General features: G+C 37.5%; 1 protein-coding gene across 1 annotated transcript in view; it reads left to right on the top strand.

Annotated features, from left to right (window-relative positions):
• The window catches only part of shroom4 (shroom family member 4), a 68,609-nt gene that overhangs the window by 13,463 nt on the left and 48,935 nt on the right, over positions 1-6,211 (top strand). The window lies entirely within an intron of this gene.

The raw sequence follows: 6,211 nt of genomic DNA, 5'->3' as shown, positions 1-6,211 counted from the left end.
TGCCGTCATATAGTGAGACGCAGAGGCCGAAAATCACCGCGAGCGTCACGCGTGCTTCAGTATTTGTGTGGTAAACAAAACCGCATTTCTGCCATTCATACATACAGAGGCAAGCGAAACATGCAGGATTCATATTTAAACCGTCTTTTTGCATTTTAATATTCATAGACACTAGTTCATATCGCGATTCGAATTAAGTGGCAGACCTACTTTAGATTTATTCGTCCAAAATTGACGAATTCCGTGGCATTCCGCGCTATAGAGTAAATTACGTTTTTATGAATGGATTCCGCGATCCCGTCCGTGTTTTCGCAGAAACCATATGGCCCTAGAAATGTAACCACACTTCAGAACATTTCAGCTTGCCCTGGGTGTTGTTTGAACGAGTTGCAGGGGTGACATCATGTCACAGGGTCTCTCTGTCTGTAGCGTATGCGCCCAGATGCGTTCTCAGGTGCCGAAATTTAGCACCGATTGATTTAACATGAATCGGTACTCGGTAGTACTGACGCAATTCGGTCGGTACCCTTAAAAGTACAAAGTTCGGTACTAGGGCTGAACGATTTTGGAAAATAATCTAATTGCGATTTTTTTTATTTATTTTTTTACCAATATTGCGATTGCAAATTAATATGCAATTATTTTTTTAAAGCTCTTTATGTTCTGTATTATTCAACAAAGACAAGCTATAAATCATTGTATAGTATGCCCAACACACTATTAGATAGATTAAACATAAATGTTAATTTCTGTAGGCCAGGCCTATATGTTACGATGAAATTAGGTGATGCATAAATTGATATGAATTACATTTTTATTTTAACAACTACAATCACAGCATATTGACTGATTTGTTGAACTTCCAACCTTGTAAGCATGTAATAATTATGTTTAAATAAGCCTGGTGTAAACATTAATATGAAAGTCAGTAACAAATCACACAAACTAAAGTAGATTGCGGAAATATAAAAACAAATCTGTTGCTTTACCACACTACTTTATGTAATTCAAAGTCACTGTAATAAACATGTGGACTGCACTAAACACTGTCTGTTAACTTAAGACCAGTTCTCAAACGTTTTTGGTCGCGCCCCCCCTTTAAACCTATAAAAAAAATCTGTCCCCCTTTCCCAAATCCCCATCCCACCTCAGACTACCAAATAATTTCACTAAACATTATGAAAAATGTATACTTTTTTTAATTTAAAAAACCTACAGGGAAAAAAAACACCTGCATCACTTGAAACATTGAAAAATAGCATAGAGAGAATAACATTATTATTATTATTATTATTCTCTCGCTGTTATTTAGTTATTTTTTGTGGGTTTCATGATGTCCGCTAAGGCATAGGAGACACACACACAGGCTTTCCTCCTCACCAACGACATTAAACACCGTGTCTACACCGGACGCGAGCGGCAAAATACAGTAGAACCATTATAATCAGTGACGCTGTGTACACTGGATGCGATGCGACAAGACAAAACCCGACATTAAACAAATGCAGTTAATCGTTCAGCCCTAATCGGTACCCAACCCTAACTGTAACAAAAGTAATTGTAACAAAAAAAGTATGTAGGCTTGTTAACATTTGTAGTTAACCAATGACATGTTTTTACTGTAGCATTTTATAGTCAAAGTAAATATTAAAAAAATATATACTGTACGTGTGTGTGTGTGTGTATATACAGGTCTGAATACTTAGGACCATGTGATATTTCAGTTTTTCTTTTTTAATAAATCTGCAAAAATGTCAACAATTCTGTGTTTTTCTGTCAATATGGGGTGCTGTGTGTACATTAATGAGGAAAAAAAATTAACTTAAATGATTTTAGCAAATGGCTGCAATATAACAAAGAGTGAAAAATTTAAGGGGGTCTGAATACTTTCCGTACCCACTGTATATGTACACACACATTTTTACTGTGAAAACAAAAATATATATTTATAAATATAAAATGTTTTTATAAGTAAAAACTACCTGTACTACCTTATAATTTTATGGGGAAATGGTTATATTTAAGACATAATTTAAAGTAAAATATTGTAAAAAGTATGAATCACTTTTAATGTATTTTTTGTACTTATTAATAATTACATTGCATTATGAAACATGGCTTTTTAGTAGGGCTGCCCGATTAATCGCAAGCGATATTTAACGCGCATCTTATCAGTAAAGCCGGTTCTTTAATCAGCGGTAAATCTCCATCACCTGCGTGCTTTCACATTGAGCAGTATTAACTACACAGAGCCGTTGTTCACTGACGAGCTGCGCCAAACCACGTTCATATTCGCGCGATTTTTAGCGCAGCTCGTCAGTGAACAACGGCTCTGTGTAGTTAATGCTGCTCAATGTGAAAGCACGCAGGTGATGGAGATTTACCGCTGATTACAGAACCGGCTTTCTGACAAGATGCGCGTTAAATATCGCATGCGATTAATCGTGCAGCCCTACTTTTTAGTTATTCTTTCTTAATATTCTGACTTTGTAAAGCACATCAAACTACAATCATGTATGAAAAGTCTTCTGATGCCATGAGGAAACGCACCAACAAGGCAAAATCCTTTAAGATTCCAGGAATGAGAGGGGAAGTTTCCTGAAGAGGATTTGGGTGGGAATGGCAGCTGTTAGGCCTCGTCTTGTGGAGGCCACTGGCGGATTCTGGGCACTATGGGGTTTCTAGAGTGACCCACTGACTCTGCTTTTGATTGCTGTGGAATGAAAGCAAAGCCTGGGATAGCTGTCTGTGTGTGTGTATATATACTGTATGTGCGTCAGGGTATGTTTGTGTGTTTTTTTTAATGGATGCTCTGAATTGCATTCCCCCTAGATTTTGGCATTTGGTATTCATTTTCACATTGAATATGTATAAACACTTGCAGGGGAACAAATTGCTATGCAGTGAGCCAGTTGGGAACATTATTATATTTCATGCAAGAAAATACGACTAATGATATGATAAATACATGGCAAGTTTTTAGTTTTCCTGAGGTCTTAAGTTTCCCTTCATGCTATAATAGCTCAGGATAAGTGTTTATTCCAGCTCTGATTGTATTGGAAACTGCGTTGCCTAAGACTTAACTTATGTACACATACATATTTAGGTCTAAATTTCCCTTTGGCTGACTTTTAAAACTGAACTTAAAAGTAAAGCTTTAGTAGGAATATAGACCCTTCTCTGTCCTCCTGAATGGATTTTTTTTTCTTTTGATGCGTATGCATTTCCAAACATACATTTAGACTTATTTTCAACTCTCTGTCCTCGCTCCAGTTGCTGTGATGTCTGTTGTTGTTTCCGTCAGGATAAGTGTAGAGCAAAAGAGAGCCGAAACCCATGTTCCCCACACTTCCTAGACCTGAGGATGTCTTCGTCTCACACACTTCCCCATTATCTTACACCTTTCTTTCCATTTTTCCATGACCACATTTCAAGTCGGCGCATCCTTTCCTGGGGGGTTCAGAGTCTCTTCATTGTTTCAAATCAGCTGTTGTGTTAAGAGTCATGTATGTAATTTGGCACAGGAGATATAGTAAAAAGTATTTTGTCATACAAAAACAGGTCAGCCTTATACTCTGGGGCTGTTTCTTGGTTGCGTACCTCTGGCTGTTTTCTGTTCATGGTTTTCTGACTGGGGAAACTAGGGATGCACGATATATCGGCCGCCATATCGGTATCGGCCGATAAATGCTCATTTTTTCTGTTATCGGTATCGGCCTGGTAAGCAAATTTGGCCGATATCTTAAAGCAAATAAATAATGCATTATTTACTTCAGAGACACTTCAGATGCGCGCTGTTCGTTTGCAGCCTTTTGTGCAATTGTACGTTGTAATATTGTGTTTATTTGATGTATATCTGATTTATCTCATATAGAATGCGTTTGGTTAAGTTAAAAGAGCGCTTCAGTTTACCGGTGATCGTCTTTAGCTCAGCGCACGCAGCTCAAACAGCAGTGCACAACATTAATAACTATGATTGGGAATGTCGTGTATATAACATTCTAAGGAGAACATTATTATAATAAAACGTTGTACATTCTTTGGGTTTAGTTGCCGTATTTCAGCGCGTTGTTATGGGAAGAGCGCATCCACAACGGGATCACACATTCTGACTATAGCATGCAATAACTGCGTCATTTTGTACATATATAAGTTGTAATATTATGTTTATGTTGTATTAATATTAATCTCAGGATGCATTTCCTTGAGTTAAATAAGCTGCCAGCAAAACGCTTCAGTTTACCGTGTTCATTCAGCTCTTCAGCTTCAGCACGTGCAGCTCAACGGCTGCTATTTAAAACGGTGGTATTAATTTGTTACTTTTTCAAAATCATTGATGATACATTATTAATAACAACCACTTGTATTTTTCTCTTATTATTTATCAACAATATGGTTTAGTAATTAAAATAATTTAATTATTGTCCGTGCAGAGGCTATTCCGTTTTATTGATCTATGGCGCATTCATTTTGATTCTTTACACGTGTAATGATGTCCAGTGACTTGTTTGCATTATTTATGCATTATTTTATTTATTTGTAAGACTTTTTTATGACTAAATTTGGTAATGGGAGAGTAAAAATATTTTTAAAACGTACACCGTTCAAACTAGGCTGCTTATGTTGAAGTGTTTGGGATGTGACTTTTAATGATGAGACCTTTTTTGTAATCAGGCTCTCAAAAAGTATATAACCATTTGGATATAGATTTATCGGCCAACATATCGGTTATCGGCTTTCAAAAATAAAGAATAATCGGTATCGGCCCAAATTTTCATATCGGTGCATCCCTAGGGGAAACCATTAAGGCATTGATAAAGTAGCACTTGTTTTAGAGTAGTGTTCTTGGACAACCCTCCTCCTCTAAAAGTCCCACTGGAAAAAGTTGAAGAATTACTGCTGAAAAATGGCAATGTCCAAACATATATTGTAGGTCTTGTGAAAAATGTAATGACAGATTCCTTTACAAATTAGTTTATTCAAAGGCTGAACCCTCCCAGATCAGTGTCAGTCAATGTGAAATACTTATTCCACTTTTACAGAACATAATGTCATAAAATACAGCTTGATATGTCCGTTCTGCACTCTATTATCTCTCTTACGCTCACTTTCTCTTTCTTTTTGTAGCCAGTGTACAAGTGTTTCCTATAAAACAAGCAACTTTGTTCCCTGTATTCCCTATGTTCCTTTGCTTGTTGTGGGATTGGCAATGCTTGGTAAGAGCCTTCTGGTCTCTAGGCAGCTCAGTCGGACCGTTCTTCTGGCCAGTTGTGGCACAATGGTGGGCCATGAGCCAGACTGGCAAAGAGCGACGCCCTGTTATTTATAGAGCGATAGAGGGGGTGACCTCATGCCGCTAGGGCTGATGCTGGGACTGGGAGACAGGGAGCCCATTCTTCACTGCTGCAGAGGCCCACGGTCCATATAGACCCTCTACTCACTGCAGATCGGTTTTCACACTCATATGTGATGAATACGAGAACTGATGTGATCCCTGAAGTATTGATGCAGGTAAACCTTTCGCTTTGTTTACGAATGTAACCAAAATTGATGTCTGTCGCATGATTTCATGGATTTTTGCATGTATTATGCAAGGTAATATAATAAACATTTAAATGACCAGCAGTGGACGTCTGTATGATAGTGAGAAAATGTATATGTATTATTCTGGAAATACAGTAAATGCAATACATTTGTTAAAGGAAAAAAATGAAAGTCAACATAAAGTGGAAATTCACCCTTTCTATTTTATAAATGTATATTAAAGGGGTCATATGATGTTGCTAAAAAGAACATTGTGTATTTGGTGTAATGAAATGTGTTTGTGGTTTAAGGTTCAAAAAACACATTATTTTCCACATACTGTACATTATTGTTTCTCCTCTATGCCCTGCCTTTCTGAAACGCGTCGATTTTTACAAAGCTCATCGGTCTGAAAAAGCAAGGTGTGCTGTGATTGGCCAGCTATCCAGTGCGTTGTGATTGGCCGAATACCTCAAGCGTGTGACGGAAATGTTACGCCCCTACCATATTGTGATGATGCCCTGTCAGGCCGGAGCGATGATTCAAAAACATGAAAACCCATTATAAACGAGGCATTTGTTGCATCCAGTGGGGACATAATTATGGATTATAATGACTTGTACTTTCTTTTTACGCGTTGCGTTGCATCGCACCGTGTAAACATAAAACCATGTCTACATTTGTGATC

Source organism: Sinocyclocheilus grahami, unplaced genomic scaffold, assembly GCF_001515645.1.
Source record: "Sinocyclocheilus grahami isolate Dianchi unplaced genomic scaffold, SAMN03320097.WGS_v1.1 scaffold24.1, whole genome shotgun sequence".
Classification (NCBI taxonomy): Eukaryota; Metazoa; Chordata; class Actinopteri; order Cypriniformes; family Cyprinidae; genus Sinocyclocheilus; species Sinocyclocheilus grahami.
Note: the sequence above shows the minus strand (reverse complement) of the source record. Positions and strands in the feature narration are given on the sequence as shown.